Source organism: Triturus cristatus, chromosome 4_1, assembly GCF_964204655.1.
Source record: "Triturus cristatus chromosome 4_1, aTriCri1.1, whole genome shotgun sequence".
Classification (NCBI taxonomy): domain Eukaryota; kingdom Metazoa; phylum Chordata; class Amphibia; order Caudata; family Salamandridae; genus Triturus; species Triturus cristatus.
In genome coordinates, this window is record NC_140585.1 from 111,757,056 (window position 1) to 111,774,143 (window position 17,088).

The 17,088-nt window shown below is 44.1% G+C and overlaps 1 long non-coding RNA gene across 4 annotated transcripts in view; it reads left to right on the forward strand.

Annotated features, from left to right (window-relative positions):
- LOC146844058 (uncharacterized) overlaps positions 1–3,699 on the forward strand; it is a 30,136-nt gene extending 26,437 nt beyond the window's left edge. For 2 of the 4 annotated variants that reach the window (XR_014980708.1, XR_014980707.1), the window contains exon 5: positions 1,688–3,699. This is a non-coding gene — a long non-coding RNA (uncharacterized LOC146844058). The remainder of the gene's footprint in view (positions 1–1,687) is intronic. The other 2 variants (XR_014980706.1, XR_014980705.1) reach the window with 2 other exon arrangements.
- Positions 3,700–17,088: the final 13,389 nt, after the last annotated feature.

A 17,088-nucleotide genomic window follows, 5' to 3' on the forward strand; every position in this document is an offset into this window, starting at 1 on the left:
AACCTCCAATCTCTGTGTAAAGGGCCATGTCTAATTTCTTTAAAATTGCTGAGTTGGGCTGCATCTAGTCATCTATTATAAAGAAACAACATAGCTGTTCACTTATTATAAGTTACTACATTTGAGTTGAGACATCAGAATGCCTGCTGCCAGCAGCCAGGATGAAAGGCCGTTTAACTAATGAAAATGGGAGCTGGCTATTCCTTTTGATATATTTTTATAAAAAGAAAAGTTGAACAGCCATTATGAGATATTCATGCCAAGGTTTTTCTTTTTTTCCACACTGTAGGTCATTGGAAGAAATTTAGAATCTCTACAAGTTTCTACACAATCTGATCTACAGCCTTTTTAACCCGACTTGCTTTAAACTGATTCTATTCTATTTTTGAAAAAACTAGTATGTGCATTTGGTGTGCTTAATCTCGACCTACAGATTCTGCCTTTATACTTCTTATCTGTAATGAACATGAAAGAGCAAGACACCAAGGCCCAGATAACCAATCATTTTCTGCTGCTTATGAGCCACAAAAGTGACGCAAACATTTAAACTTGTGCACTTTTTTAATATACCTTCCAGTGCACAACTTGAGTTCTCTCACAGAAACGCAAAGAAGCCCTTAACTTTCCCATTACTCTGCAGGGGAGGATGTTGAATGGGTTTCAGGCATTAAAAAGGAGAAATACTTTTATTTCTTCGAATTGTTCTCTCTTCGCATGTGTGCTGCACTGCAAAGGGGGCATTGCACTGGTTGTGTATGTGCGTTCTAATGCAACCACCCATGTTTTGTGATGTAAAGCCCTATCTACTGACAATAGTAGGCAGAGTTTGTGACAAGAAATAATGCCACTTTGTTACAGGCACTAAAAAGGAGCAGTGGTTTTATTCCACCTAACGTTTCCCACGTTGCATGTGTACTGCGCTGCACAGCACACATCTGAAGTGGGAAAAGTTTTAAAGTTAGTCTAAGCACAGTATTTTGTGCTGGAAAGGTGCCCTTCCAACACAAAACATATGCAAGACTCATGCAGACACAATGGTGCAAATGTGTGTGCATGGCACTCAGCACCCTGACTGTGCGTTGGCACTAGGGATAGAGGAAGAGAGTCCCATATCTCTGTAGAGATGGCACTTTCTCCTCTCTCCTTGTCACGTGACACAGCGCAGCAACTTTGGTTGCTGTGCTGCATTTTGTAACATTTTTGATTGCCTGGGCCAAAGGTTTTAAGGTGTTTGCCAGAAGGGGATGTTATACTTGTCCTTCGACTTTGCTCCTCAATAGGGTCTGGGATCTCCTTGGTGATTAGCAATATCATTTTAATGTACAGCAGGGGGAAGTTTATCCCATTTATAATACTACTTGGTGATTTAACAATTCCTCCAAATACGTATGGTGTTCGATTGGTAGTTGGTGAGTGCTCTATACCATAATGGACCATGCTGATGCACATCAGCAGTGAATTCCATCTATAGTGCATGCAGGTGCGGCTGAGTCTCTCTCACACCCTCTGCAACACATGTGCAGCTACACGCCATATGACATGTGCCCTCTATGTCATCATATATTAATTCATTTTTTATATTCTTTAATTTTTGCAGTTTTATGTCTTGTAAAGTCAACCCGAAGGTATTGGAGTGCTTTACATGAGCATCATTTGCATTGAACACTGTCACATTTATTTATTTCAGGCACAGAGAGATTAAGTGATTTACCCGGAGTCAGAAGATGCTGAGCCGATGCCAAGACTTGCGTCGGCAGAACATACTCTCCTATCATACCACATTTCCTTCACCTAACATGCCCAATAAAGGTGAAACCACACAACCATCCTTTCAATCATGCACCAAGCAGTTGATACAAATTGTGTGCTTCAATATCCTTGTCCCTGGTATGAAATTATTTATAAATATTGAAAGCTGACCAATCGGAAACATGATTTGACTTAAGCCTTGCAAGGGACAGGCTTCCGGCTACGTAAAAAAAGAATGCATTTCAATACAATTGTTTTCCAAAGTCTAAAGTACATTTTATAAATTCTAACGTTGTGTCCCAAAGCCTGATTGTTTTTATGCTTTCATGTATCTTGTTTCTAGGTCCATTTGTATTTAATGTAGCCCTGCATTGCGTTTTTAATTCTAATCTGTAATTCATGCATTCCTGAAAGTATTTCCCAAGCATACCTGATTTTCATTTTTAGTTACAGTACCAGTATGAACTTCTTACTCTTCCTCTAGTCCAGATTGCATGTATTATACTTGTGAATTGTTCAGTTACCTGCCATTTATTGGAACACAAATCATCATGCTCTGAAATCAGAGTGTTTAAATGGAAGAGGAAAACTGATTCGTTCACCATCATAAAAAGAATGCAAAGCTTTTTTACTAAGAAATGCTTATTCTTAACTGGAGCACACTTTAACTTACATTCTGTGTTTATCTTGAGGCAATAAATGCCTGCATGGTACTGAGCATCTCTTTAAAAATATCCTTGTCATCTGCCCACTGCCAAGAACATTTGGGGGGCAAGCATCAAGATGGGGGTGGCAGGCACTGCTGGGCCCCCGTATCTACAGCCCTGCACATTGGTTGCAGTGTAATATGATGATAACCAGTCATTTGTTTCCTTTCACCGCTCACTCTTCTAGAAAGACCTATCCCCTCTGGAAGGAATTGTGTAAATGGAGTTAGCCTTCAACACTGGCTTCAAGAATGACTACCATGTGAAGACAAACAGCAAATAAAGAAACTGAAATGATTCGTCACAATGGTAATGTAGACAGAAGTCTTGCACAGCTGACGAATACTCTTGGGGAAATGAGGTTGCTAATGCTGCCAACAGGTCCACCCCAGCACCAGTGGGAAGTGAAAAGCCCTCGAGTGTTAGGATGATTTCTATGACAGCTGAAACAGGAACTAGAGGAAGCCACAGTGAAGAGTGACAGGGCAGTGGAACTCAGTGCACAATAGAGAGTACAACTCTTAGTAGGGTATAACACTGAATAAAATCAGAACTATGCTCAAGAATGATTTTTTCATGTTCATGCTTAAATACATACATTGTTTCTTTTGATGTTTATTATATAAAGAGCTGGTTGGCTCCAAATTGTACCTTCATTTATGTACAGTATTAAAACTTACAAATTAAATTAAGTTTGGGTGTATGGGTAAAATACCGGAAACAAATCTGTTTACATTCATGCTTATGTCTCTTTTATGCTCTCTACATCCTGCCCTTAATTTTGATGTTGTCGATATTCAATGTCATCATCATTAAATCCCCAAGTCTCATTGAGCAGTCCTCCATGCATTGCTATGTTGTGCACGATGGCTCATGTGGCTATAATTTAACAACAGATCTTTAGATCATGTTCTCAGTGCATCCTCACATTTGTACAAACAACAAATTCTTCCGTTCAGTTATCAAAATGTTTTTTCAACAGTATTCCTGGTCTGCTTGTGTGTAGCCTTATACTTTCATTGCCTTGGTGTTTATGTAAACAGCTTTGATGCCAGGATCCATGGCCAGAAACCCTATGCACTGTCTGCTAAAATGGATATAAGAATTACTCTCCAGATCTGCTCTTGCTAGTAGGTGATACAGTTTACCCGTGACAGAAAATATAGGAACCATGTCTGCTTCCTGCGTAATAGACCTGTAATATTCAGTTCATATTGCACACCACCTTTATGTTTATTCAATGCTGATTTGTCCTGTTTCTGTATAACAATTTACTCCTAGAGAGGACTACATGGATGCGGATGGCAACAACAAATCCAATTACAATTGGAAAATTTGCTATGGCATTTAATTCGACTTTTGTATTCTGAGTTTCACTGGGTGTACTTGGGAAACTGATTCTAGTATTTATTTGTGACAACATTGTATACAGGACTTTTGTGAAACGCTTGACAAGGCACTTTGAGAAATTGACCTTACAACATCCACAATCCATCGGTAGCTTAAAGATGCAACTAAGTGAAGGCCAAGCAAAACTTGAATATGTGCAGACATGGCTTGGATGCATCGCTGCAGTGGGTGCCTTTCCATAATATGGGCTCCTAGTCATTTATAAGTTGAATTAATCCTGACTACATCACCTATACTTAGCATAGTTTCTTACTGGTTGAGGCGAACAGTGCTGTCCTTTGCCTAAATATCCCCACTCTTCTCCTTTTGTCCTGCTGGGCTGCTAGTAGATGCATCCTCCTCACCGCTCCATAGAGTGCTACCTAAAAGAAATTGAGTTGTTGGTTGAGGGGTGGTGGAAGCCCCACTCAGGCAATAACCACAACTCTTGCCAGGGTGAACTGCTTAAAGTCACTAAATTAACCTGTGCTGGCAAGGATTGTTTGGTAGCATGGCACAAAGCAGACAGCCTTAACTTTGAATTAATGTGTAAAATTTGTATGCAGCACACGAACATTAACGATGTGAAAACACAACACAGGCAAAATACCAAACCAATTTAGGAAGCAGAGTAAATTGTAGTAAATAAAATGATACCAGAACAACAAAAACTCAATCAGTAGAACAGGAGATATATAATTTTAGAGTTTTAAGTAAAAATAGCACCTAAAAGCACAAACTGTCACTTGTAGCATTCTAGTCAGTCTAGAGCGGGGGAAAAGTCACAAGTACAGGCCTATAGTGATGGAGCGCAGGTCAGATACAGGGAGCAGGTTAGTCCCACTGAGTTATGTTCTCAATGTCTGGTGTGAAGAGTTCCGCTTGCCTTGAAGGAGGCCGTGAGGATCAGGCAGATCATTGCAGATGATTTCCGCTGAAGCGCGAGTATCCAATCGGGATTTGCAGATTGTCACTGCTGGAGCTTGGTATTGACGGGCTCTGCGAGCTGTCGTTGCTTTAGCCCAAAATGCAGATCCTGGGTTTATGGTCACCGCTGGCCGTTGCTGTAGTGCGAAGAGCAGTTCTTCATTGGAGCTTCGTGTTGGCAGTAATCACAGGTTGCAAAGTCTCGGCACAAAGGGGGCTAATTACAGACGTCAAACGCCTAAACTTTGGGACTTTACTTGTTCGTCTTGGGAAGAACTTGGACTGATACCAACCAAGGATCCAGGACATTGAAGGCATCTGGGATGGGGAACTCACTCCAGAAGAGTCCAGCACTCCCAAATGTGCACAAACAAACAGGTTCAGTTTCAGGCCCAGTCGCAGCATGTCACCCGGGCAGTTTCAGGGATGCCTCTGGAGCTTGTCATGTCCCTGTAGCTCAAACAGGGTGTCAACCAACGGACCCTTGGAGCCACTCAAGTTAGCCTTTGTTGAATATAAGCAGGCCCAGTTTTCCTTCTCAGACAGCAAGGCAGACCTCAGCAGCTGGGCAGTCCCTTGGCAACAAGGCAGTCCTTCTGTAATGTTTGCAGGTCAAGGCGTGTTCTGCAGAGTGGCCTTGGAGGTCCAATATTTATAGATGGTGTCAGACATTGTATGTGGTGATGCCCAATCTGCCTCTACATCTGGTTCTTGAAAGATCTTTCCTCCTCCTGTCAAGGCTCCAAACTGCCTGGAGTGATGCCAGTTTAAGGAAGGTTCGGAAAAGATGTTTTTCCTACCAGCACAATGGAGGCGAATGTTACTGAAAGCATGGAAGAACAGGCTGGGCCCTCCTCTGCTGTGCCTTCTATGAAGATACTGCAGAACATAATTACAGCAGCAGTGGAAGCAACAATAAGAGTGAGAGAGACTGATCCTGTCCCTCAAGGGTTGCATGGCCTGGATCCAGATCCATTGCCTGATACAGATGAAGAGGATATCAAAGGAAGATTTGTGCAGGGTACAGACCTGATGGAGGTATTGGCTAACATATTGGATGATTTGGGATTTTCTGCCCCTGTAGTGATGCCTACAGAGGAGGATTTTCAAGAACATTATCAGTGCGCTAAACCTGAATCTCTCCCTTTGCACAGATCTGTTAGAAAAGCGTTGACTATCTACTATTATAATGATTTGCAAAGAGTCCCTACTGACTGAAGTAAAGCTGACACTGAAACTTCATGGGAAAAAGATTTAGGAGCCTATTTTAATGTTACGGTAGATCACAATCTGCTCCTTATGGCTCTCCAAGAAAGAGCCGGCCTTGGCGAAGTGGTCCTCCAATGGTTCTCCTCTTTCCTGCATAATCGCACGCAAAAATAAAAAATAAAAAACTTCACTTCCGACCTCCACCAAGTCAACAAGGGTGTCCCGCAAGGCTCAGTGCTATCCCCGCAACTCTTTAACATCTACATGGAGCCTCTCTCCAAACTACTCAAAAAAGCCAACGTCTGCTTTCATCTCTACGCTGATGATACTCCGATCTATTTGGAAACTACCTCCCTCAAAGACATTCAAAGACTCAATGACGTACTGAGAGATGTTCAACACTGGCTATCATGCAACCACCTTAAACTAAACCCGGACAAAACTGAGACACTTCTCATCTCGAATAAGGAAGAAAATCCCCAAATTGCCGAATGGCTAAAGGCTATCAATGCGCTCAAAGGAAATCTCACTCTAGCAGACTCTGTCAAATCACTAGGCATCACTCTAAACCCGAAACTGAACATGACCAGACATATCAAGAATTCGGCCAAGAGCGCTTTCCTTAACCTCAGACTACTGAACAAAATATAACCCTTCATTCCTCCCAGTGATCTCAAACAGGCCACCCAAACTCTGGTACTGTCAAGACTGGACTATGGGAATGCAGTTCTATCTGGAATTCCAAAATCACACCTGGCTCACCTCAAAACTACGCTGCACGCGGCAGCCAGAATGATCACCGGTATCAAGAAATTCGACCACATTTCTCTTGCACTCAGGGAACTTAAGTGGGTTCCTGTCGAAATGCGGATTAGCTTCAGAACAGCCTGCCTCACACATAAAGCACTACACACCGGCAAACCCGAATATCTGGCAAAAAACCTCAAAAAAAACGGTCAGGCTAGGAATCTCAGAAGCTCAAACTCCCTTCTACTCATCCCACCAAAAACTCGAAAACAAAAAACTGCAGATCGGTCCTTCGCCGGTAGCGCTCCAAAAATTTGGAACTCTATTACCCCCCACATCAGAACCATTCCCTCCTTTGTAAAATTCAAAAGGCAACTCAAAATCTTGTTCCTCAACTGCTCCCTAGGGAGTGGATAGGATCAATCGGAGCAGCTAGCTGACACCGTGCACTGCTCCAACGCCAAGGCTCCGAAGGACTCCAATGACTAAGTCTGTCCTGCACTGTTATTGTGTCACTGTTCTGTTTTGTGTTGTTGTGAATCTATGCAATGTTTCCTGCTGTAAAGCGCTCCGATACCCTAGGGTCAGGCCAGCGCTATATAAAATTTCCTAAATAAAATAAATAAATAAAATAATGTTGACGAAAATATGGAGAAAACTTTGAAAATCCCCCCGTGCAGCACACACCACACAACATTTTTTTATAATCACAATAGACTCTTATTAACCCCCTCAACTTTGCACAAAATGAACCAGACCTTTGCGATACTTGTTGGTCGTGTCAATCACAGCCTGCGGACATAAACCATTTATTATTCACATGTCCTTATGTTCATAATTTTTGGTTGAAAATTCAAAATTAGAAATATTCCATCTTCAACTTAAAGGTACCTTTCTCTCTCAATAATATATTCTTAGGAAGCTTATCTTTTGAATGGGAAAATATATCAATGAATGTACAATTATTGAATTTATTATTAGCAGTTGCATTTTCGAGGCAGGGGTCACGGCCAAGGCACCCCTGGATTTGATAAATACAGGTTCCAGCACCAGTCCAGTGTCAAAACCCAGACCCACTCTCTTCCACTCCAAAGGCATGACCAGTGTGGGGTCAGCTCCAGGACTTCAGTCATAGACTCAGATGCTCAGCGCTCTGTCTTTGTTCTCATCCTTTTCATTAGATCACATTGAGGTGACGAGACACTCCTGGCGCGGTCCTAGACCGGATGAAGGCTATCAGCTAAGAACGCTGGAACCACAACCCCCTTTTCTGTCCCGATGTCAGACGTGGGAAAGCAGGAGGAGACTCGTTAAGCTACGGAAGCCACCGAAAATGCCGTGAAGCGTTGTGGCCCGGTGTGGGTGTGTGGGGGGGTGGGGAATGAGAAAAACTCACCAGCTCGACCCCGTGCAACCCCAGATAATAAGAGACAGGGGAGCCTGTGCCTGAGTTGAAGCAGCCTTGGAAGCAATATGGGATCCGTGGAAAACATGCCAACGTGAGCCCGGGAGAAACGGGTGGCAGGGAACTGGAGCTGGTGCAATACAGGAGCCGAGGCAAGAAAATACACCAGCGCAAGTGTAGAAAAACAGAGCAATTTAGGAGCGGTGTGCTTTTCTGCTGGTATTCACAACACTGCTGAGGCGCCCATAATTTTTTTCTTTTTTTTCTCAGCATTCAGCATTGCTATTAACATTTTACCATTTGTCAGGCTCAATATTCTCTTGGAGTGGCTTATCAGCTAAATCTTCACACTCCTCGAGCCTGGATATTTTTTTTTCCTCTTATGTCATTGGGACCACCAGGTTTCTCTCCAAGAGAGGGCAAGTGCATGCATTATTCCCTTTTTGGTGTATGGGAGCTTCCTACACCACTTGGCTAAGGGTCGCTGGGGGTGGTCCCAGGCATTAAAATGGACTCTTTTTTGATTTTTGGTTGGAGCTACACCGGTAACTCCAGTATGCAAAATCTCACCAAAGGCGCTAAAGGCACTGTAACAGCTAACGCTCTTGCTGACTCTCCAAATCTGGGCCAGCGGGTTAAGTAACGAGTAGGCCAGCCTGCTGCTCGAGCAAAGCGCAGGCGACTCTTAGGAGGGACCTGGATCCGAATCCAAATCCGAATTCGGAACCTACTGAGATGGCAAGCTCTGAGGCTGCCGAACAAAATCATCTTGAGAGTGCCTCTGTTGATCTTGATTCGAGTACCAGTTCTAGCCCTTTTCCTTCTACCTCTCCCAGGGCAGGTACTTTAGACTTGATAAAGCCAAAGACATTGACGCTGGCTGATCCACCTGCGAAAATGAGGGATCTCAAAAAGTATCCCTTATTCTTCAAAGCCAAGACAGGCTTGCCATCAGCAGTGCAGGAGGTGGCAGGGAACAGACTTTAGTCAGTGGATAATTCTTTGGTTTTAAGTCAAGATCTGGGTCTTAGGGACCCCACAGTGGGCAGTCACTCTCCCCCTCCTTCTGCCTCCTTGCTTTTGCCTTCATCTGGGGTGAGCTCGCCTGCATGATCTGAGCGATCTACTCCTATGGAAGATTTCCCGACACCCCCAGTAGAGACTATATCTTTGGATCCACAGGTCTCGCAGTCTGAGGTCAGGCAGAATTATTTCAAGACAATCCCTCTCAAGATTATAGATAATTTTCCATGCAATGGGATGCTAAGAGCATCCTTAACTTGATTCTGGAGGAGATTTGAGATCTGAAAGCCTCCCAATCTGCGGAAATTGCTGTAGTCCACGCCCGTTTAACCAAAATAGAAGAAAATATGGCTCAGGTCCCAGCGCGTCTTCTTGAGGCAGAGACCAGGATTTCACAATCGGAAGACCAGGTTTTGACTATGAACAAAAAAGTTGCCACCTTCCAGAGCCAGAAGTCAGCTTTGGAATATAAACTGAGAGAGTTAAAGAATCACTCTAGACGCTCCAATATCCGCATTCTTGGAATTCCGGAAGGGACTCTAGGGACAGCAGACCTTATCATGGATGGATTCTTTTATTAAAAAGAATGTACTGCCGGAGTTTATTGGAGACCTAACTATTACACAAGCCTATCGGGTGCCAGCACACCTTCCCCCCTCAACGCCAAATTCCCACTGACTATTCTGGTTAATTTTGGTGAATTCAGGGTTAGGGAACAAATATTAAGTAAGGCCATAAAACAGTGACAGTTCCCCTCAACAGAAGTACCACTCTGTTGTATCTTCCCGGAAATGTCAGCTTCCACAGCTAAAAGGCGGAAAGAATTTGTAAAAATGTTGTATTTGTTTAAAGAACAGGTAGCGCAAGTAACGATTGCTCAACAGAGCAAGTTAAAAGTGTTAGTTAAAGGTAGATTTGAAGTCTTTTGCAATGTTCCGGAAGCACAGGAATTACTGCAACAAATCTCGTTACATAAATCCTAATGGTCTACAGACTATAACATACTAATATAATGTCAAAGTGTTGATGTTATAAGTGACCATGTATTATGGATCTCTTTTCCTGTTGCTTTTTCCAATTCCAATTGCTAGCGCATATCCGTAGATAATTGCATATAGTTAGTTATTTTGTTTGAACTCCTTATTTCTCATTCATAAAAATTGTTTTTTTTAGGAGGGAGGGAGGGAGACCGGTAGCACTAGGCACCAAGTCATAGTGCCAGTTAAGGGGGAGGAGGGGCAGTGTGGCAGATGTGGGCAGGGACAGCGATCCATATACTTTCATTTTCAATCATTTATAGACTGATATTTTTCGAGATCTCAGACGGAGCCTTTGATGATCGTCGTAGCTTTTCATCATATCTCTATCTATGGTATTAGGCTATTCAGATTTTACCTTGCCCGTTGTTAAACCTGGCCCGACCCTATGTTCCTGGCCGTGAACTACGCTCCTCTAACCAACTTCTTCTGGAAGTACCCAGAACTAAGCTCTGCCGCGCTGGAGGTCGCTCCTTTAGCGTCCTCGGTCCCAAACTTTGGAACGATCTCCCGCTCAGCATTCGTTCCTTAGACTGTCTCCCAACCTTTCGCAAAGCAATCAAGACCCTCCTCTTTCCTGCTCTTCAGGGCTCTTAGCCACCCCCCCGTCTAGTAGGTGTGAGCTTGTCTCTCAGCGCCGGGACGCCCCATTGCTGGGGTAGCTGTCGCGCTTCACCAAACCTAGAAATTAGAAATTAATGGATAAAAAGAGAACTTTGAAAATAGTTTCTTTCAATGTCAATGGACTTAACAACAAAAAGAAAATGCGGGCCATTGAGGAATGGATTAAGACAGAAAATCCAGCGGACATTACACTACAAGAGACCCATATACCAGCATGATAAACTAGCAGATTTCTCAATGTTTAGGTCCTGGACAGCTTATATGGGTTTCTCTTCATCTCCGGCATCTCATAGGTGCACGGCGATTTTTCTCAGCAAAAAACTTCAGGCCGATATTGTTAACTCTTTAAATGATCAGAATGGAAGGTGGTGTTGGGCCACCTGTAATGTAGGGGGCAGACTTTTAACATTTGCCAGCATATATGCCCCTGTGGAAGATAACCCTATGCCATATGAGGAACTTTTTCAATCATAAATCCAAGTACCTGGCGAATTGATCTTAGGGGGGGACTTCAATTTTTTAATAGACCCTAAAATCGACTCCTCTGCTTTGTCCAAAAAACAGTTAAAACCTAAAACATTAAGAGCTTTGCAAAATTATAGCTTGACTATGGATATATTGGATCCCTGGAGGGCTGCATATCCTACTAAGATTGCCTATACTTGCTCCTCAGGTAGATTTCGTGCCTCATCGCGCATTGATTTTTTTCTCATTTCCATGAGATTGATTTTTAGCCAGCATAGAATTCTACAGAATGGGTTTTTGGATCATGCCATGGTGATTCTTGACTCAGAGCTAGGTAAATACACCATGACCCCAAAAGATGGATGTTAAATAGGCAATACTTATCAGATGAGAACTGAGTACTTTTTATTAAATCTGAGATTACAGAATTCTTTGAGCGAAATTATGACTCAGCACCTCTGTATGTAGTCTGGGACTCTTTCCAGGCCTTTCTAAGGGGAATAGCTATCGGAAAGGATGCCAACAATTTTAGGAAAGCCAAGGTCAAAGAGCGAACATTAGTACAGAAAGTACAAAGGTCCTTCGATACATTTCTCAGCAGTCCTTCAGCTTTTAACCAATGGCAGTTGGAACAGGCTAAGCGGGATCTTAGTGAAAAATATTATCTCAAAGGCGAATCTTTTTATCAGCACCACAGGCAAAAAATATATGGAGAAAGTAACTATACCGAGCGGTTTCTAGCCTGGCAGGCAGGAGAGCAGGCTGCAACTAATCTACTAACTGTATTGAAATGTCCTATAACTGCTTCCCGAACTGACGACCAGGCAGCAATAGGGGATGTAATGTTACATCATTATAGAAGCATATACGGGCAACAACAGACTATTAATAGAACAACCCTGAGAAATTTTCTTCAGAAGTATGAACTGCCTGTACTTTCAGATGATGAAAAATTAAACATGACGAGTCCTTTCACAAAAAATGAACTGGAGGATGTGATTAAAAATCTTCCGAATGGTAAAGCCTGTGGGCCGGATGGCCTCCCGGCAGAATTCTTTAAAATGTTTTACAGTACCATCTTGGATTCTTTTTTATTGCTGGCCAACTCAATTTTAGATGGTGGGGTGATGCCATTGTCATTTAGAAATGGGAATATAGTCAGTTGTTTTTAAAAAAGGCAAGGATAGTGAAGACCCCAATTCCTATTGTCCCATCACGCTTTTAAACTCTGACTATAAAATAATCCCTAAACTTTTTGCTAATTTTGTTGGGCAATGTGATGTTTCTGGTTGACATCTGCTCAGGTCAACGGTTTGGGGAACTTGGTCTATTGTTATCTTCTCCTCCTTTTCTATGTTTTTTTTGTGGATCATGTTATTTTGAGACTGAATCCTTCTTTCCTTCCTGAGATGCGTACATCCTTCAGTTGTTCGGAGAACATCATACTTCTTTTATGGATCCTTCCTTGGAGGACCAAGTCCAGTTGGATACCCTAGATCTTCATAGGACTTTTATTGCCTCGAACAGAGTCTTTCCATAAAGTGGATTCATTTGTCGTTACCTTTGGCCTCCGTACTATGGTTCTTCACACCTCTTCTGCTACCTTGTTCAAGTGGGTTAAGTTGACAATTACAGGGGCTTATGATTCAGTGAGTCAGCAGATTCCTTTTTCTGTCCAGGCTCCAATGATTTTATTAAGCCTTGTGCCTGCATTGCAGGTAATACTGCTTCTTGACAACTTTGTAATTCCTTAGCTGACTTTTTCGAGAAATAGACTTATGTCATATACAAGAAACTTTCCATCAATTAAGGTCACACTAACTACATCTCAAAGACTGTGCCCCTTAACTTAATGATTCCACTCTGCATTGGTATAGGTTTTAACTCCCCTCACTGTAGAACATATCCTATCATTCATGACTAAAGCCAAATCAGATTCTCCTGCTGATGTCTGTCCCCTAGGGTCTCTGCTACTTTAGCAGTAGTATTAGTCCCTTCCATCTTATTATTATTTAACCTCTCTCTAGAGTCATCGAAATTACCATTAGCCTGGAAGACCCCTCTGGTCTCCCCATATACTTTGAAAATCTAACTGCGATCCCAAAAGACTGTCCCATTATCGTCCCACATCTCTCCTCCCTTTGCTGGAGAAATGCTCAAACGCTGGGTGAATAAACAATTTTAGAGGCCCATGCAATTTTTGATCTCTCACCATCAGGATTTAGTGTTGCCCGTAGCACAGAGACTGCACTGTTGCAGTCACAGATTGCACCCGTCTTTCTTTGTTTGCCAGAGTAACCTCCTATGCTTGTGCTGCTTGATCTTGCAGGGTATTTCAACACAGTTTCGCATGCAATATTGGTGAGCAGAATGTATGAGATCAGCATCAGAGATAATGTTGTTCGATGGCTGGATGACTTTCTAGGTGATCAGACGCAAACAATTGCCCTGGGTCTATTTAAATCTCATATGGTTTCCAAAGGATCGTCACAGGACTCATCTTTGAGCCCGACTCTGTTTAACATCTATGTTGCTGCTTTGGCTCAGATCCTCAAATCATTGGGTTTTGAACGAATCGCTTATGCAGATGGCACCCAGTTAGCAAAGTTCAACACCTCTAGTCCTCCAACCTGTGGCCTCTTGAAATGGGGTTAGCCCCCACCAAGGCAATCTTCAAATATCTGAGTATTAAAATAGACCAGGAGCTGTCTATGAAAGCCCACATAGCCACTGTAAGAGGAACATGCTTTGCTGCATACAGCTATTAAGGAAAGTTTTTCCCTGGCTGCCATCATCGGCTAGAAAAACATTGGTCCAGCTTCTGATAATCAGCCATCTTGATTATAGCAACACCTTGTTTATGGCAGTGAATGATACCCTCCTGTTCAAACTACAGGTGGTGACGCCTTTGGGCATAGTTCGCACTTTACAAGACTTATATTCATTCATTCATTCATTTATTCAAATATGGCTGCCCACCTAGTTTATAACCTCACTCTGCACCCATCCTCAAAGCCCTTCACTGGCTTCTGGTCAGAAAGTACACTGTCTTCAAAATGTACTGTCTTACACACAAAGCTTTGATCGGTATAGCTCCTTTTTATATGAAAGACAAATTATTCTGTCATTGTCCCACTTGCACACTAAGATCTAGCGACAAGGCGTTTCTGACCATTTCTCGCATTTGTGCCTTGATTCACGGTGGCAGAGCATTCTCCTACACTGCCCCCATGGCATGGAACCAAAATCCATTCTATCTCCCTGCTGCTCGGATTATGCCAAATTAAAAAAACTATTAAAAACCTGGATGTTTTAGTTGTTAGATGTAAGTTATGTGTAGACCGAGCACTGAGATACACCTTTTAGTGTGATTTGTTGCGCTTTACTAAGTGGATATAACATATAGCATAACATAACAGGGCAGATCAACCAGGGGGATGTCTGCCTCTTAGGGCAGCATTTAAAGGAACGTTCAGTCAAATCAATCACGCATTTGTTAAGCACTACTGCTCATCCGTGAGGGTCTCAAGTCACTGGGGAAGGGGGGTTTTGCAGGTTCCAGTCCATCAAGGAGGGGGTCTGTCGAAGAGCCAGGTTTTGAGGTTACTTGTGAAGATGGGGAGATATGTTGTCTGTCTGAGGTGGAGAGGGAGGGCATTCCAGGCTCTGGCCGTGAGGAAGGAGAAGGAGTGGCCACCTGATCTGGTCTATCTGGTGCAGGGGACCACGGAGTAGGAAAGCTTTGGGGTACGTGGAGTTTGAGTTGGCTGATCAGGTATACTGGTCCGGTGATGTGGAGGGCCTTGTGAGCGTGGGTGAGCATCTTGAAGGTGACCCCAGCTTCGAAGGGGAGCCAGTGGAGTGTGTGCAAGTGCTGGGAGATGCGGCAGTGTCTTGGCAGGTTGAGGACCAACTTTGCGGCGGCATTCTAGATGTTCTGTAGCTTGCGTGTGAGGTTTTTGTTTATTCCTGCTTAGAGTGCATTGCCGTCGTTGAGTCTGCTGGTGACCAGGGCATGAGTGACGGTCTTTCTGTGTTGGAGGGGGATCCATTTGAAGGTCTTGCATAGGAGGCAGAGGGTGTGGAAGCAGGAGGATGAGACGGCGTTGATCTGGCGGTCCATTTTGAGTTTGGAGTCCAGGATGATTCCCAGGTTGCGTGCGTGGTCCATGGGGGTGGGTGGACCTCCGAGGGCGGGGGCCACCTTGTGTCATTCCAGGTGTCAGGGTGTGGACCCATGATGAGTACTTCTTTTTTGTTGGTGTTTAGTTGAAGGCAGCTGTTTCCCATCCATTTTGTGACGGCTTCCATGACTTCTCGAAAATTGTGTCTGGCGGTGTTGGGTTCGTTGGATAGGGAGAGGATGAGTTGGGTGTCATCTGCGTATGACACAATGTTGAGTCCGTAGGTTCTGACAATGGGGGCGAGCAGAGCCATGTAGACACTGAAGAGCGTAGGACTGAAGGATGACCCCTCGTGGACTCTGTAGGTGGATGGTGTAAGGTCCGAGAGGAAAGTAGGAAGTTTGACCCGCTGCGTTCTGCCAAAGAGGAAGGAACAGATCCAGTCGAGGGCCTTGACTTGAATCCTTGCGTCATGGAGTCTGTGTATTAAGGTGCGGTGAGAGACTGTGTCGAACGCCACTGAGAGGTCGAGGAGGATGAGGGCTGCTGTTTCTCCTTTGTCCAGTAGGGTGCGGACGTCGTCTGTTGCGGTGAGGAGGACGGTTTCTGTGCTGTGTTTTTTTCCGAAGCCGGATTCGGAGGCGTTTGAGGATGTTGTGCTCTTCGATGAATGTGGTGAGTTGGCTGTTGATGGCTTTCTCATTGACTTTCGCTGGGAAGGGGATCAGGGAGATGGGTCTGTAGTTTTTGAGGTCGGTGGGGTCTGCTGAGGGTTTCTTGAGGAGGGGGTTGATCTCGGCGTGTTTCCAGTCATCGGGGAACAATGCGGTTGCCGGGTAGCAGTTGATGGTGTGGCGGAGCATGGGTGCGATGGTGTCGGCGGTCTGTTGAAAATTTGGTGGGGCGGGGGTACTTGGGAGCCCCGGAGTAGATTGAGGTTATCATCTTCAGTGTGTGGTGAGGGCTGTCCAGTTGTCGATTGTTGGCTTCATGGTGTCGGGGTGGTTGGTGAGGGTTCAGTGTGTTGGTTGTCTTCATCAAAGTTGTCGTAGATGCCCTTGATTTTGTGGTGGAAATGGTGCTGAGTTTGTCGCTGAGGACTTGTGAGGGTGGGATGTCGGTGGACTCGCTAGTAGGTTGAGCAGACTCCTTGATGATGTTGAAGAATTCTTTGCTGTTGTGTGCGTGGGTGGAGATTCTGTCTTCGGTCTCTTTTTTCCTCATTTTTCTGTTGAGTTGGTGGTGGACTTTGGTGGCGGCTCTGAAGTTGTTGTGGGCTTCTGTGGATTTGGTGTTCCTCCAGTCCTTTTTGAGGCAGCGGCAAGTGCGTCTGGACTCTCGAAGTTCGGTGCTAGACCATCTAGCTTTCTTGGCATGGGTTTTGTTTTTCTTGAGTGGGGCTAACCTGTTGGTGCGTCGGTGATCCATCTGTGCAGGGTTCGGGATGCCGCACTGGGGTTGTCATTTTCTACGACGGTCAGGGTGGAATTGCTGAGTGATGAGGTTAGCTGGTCGTCAGTGATTCTGGTCCAATTTCTTCGTGGAAGCAGGTGCTGGTATCTGTGGATGGTGGGTGTTCTGAAGGTGAAGTGAAAGCATCGATGATCGGTTCATGGGAGTTCGGTGGTGTGGCTGAAGGTGATGGAGTTTCCTGTTGTGAAGAGGGGGTCGAGGGTGTGTCC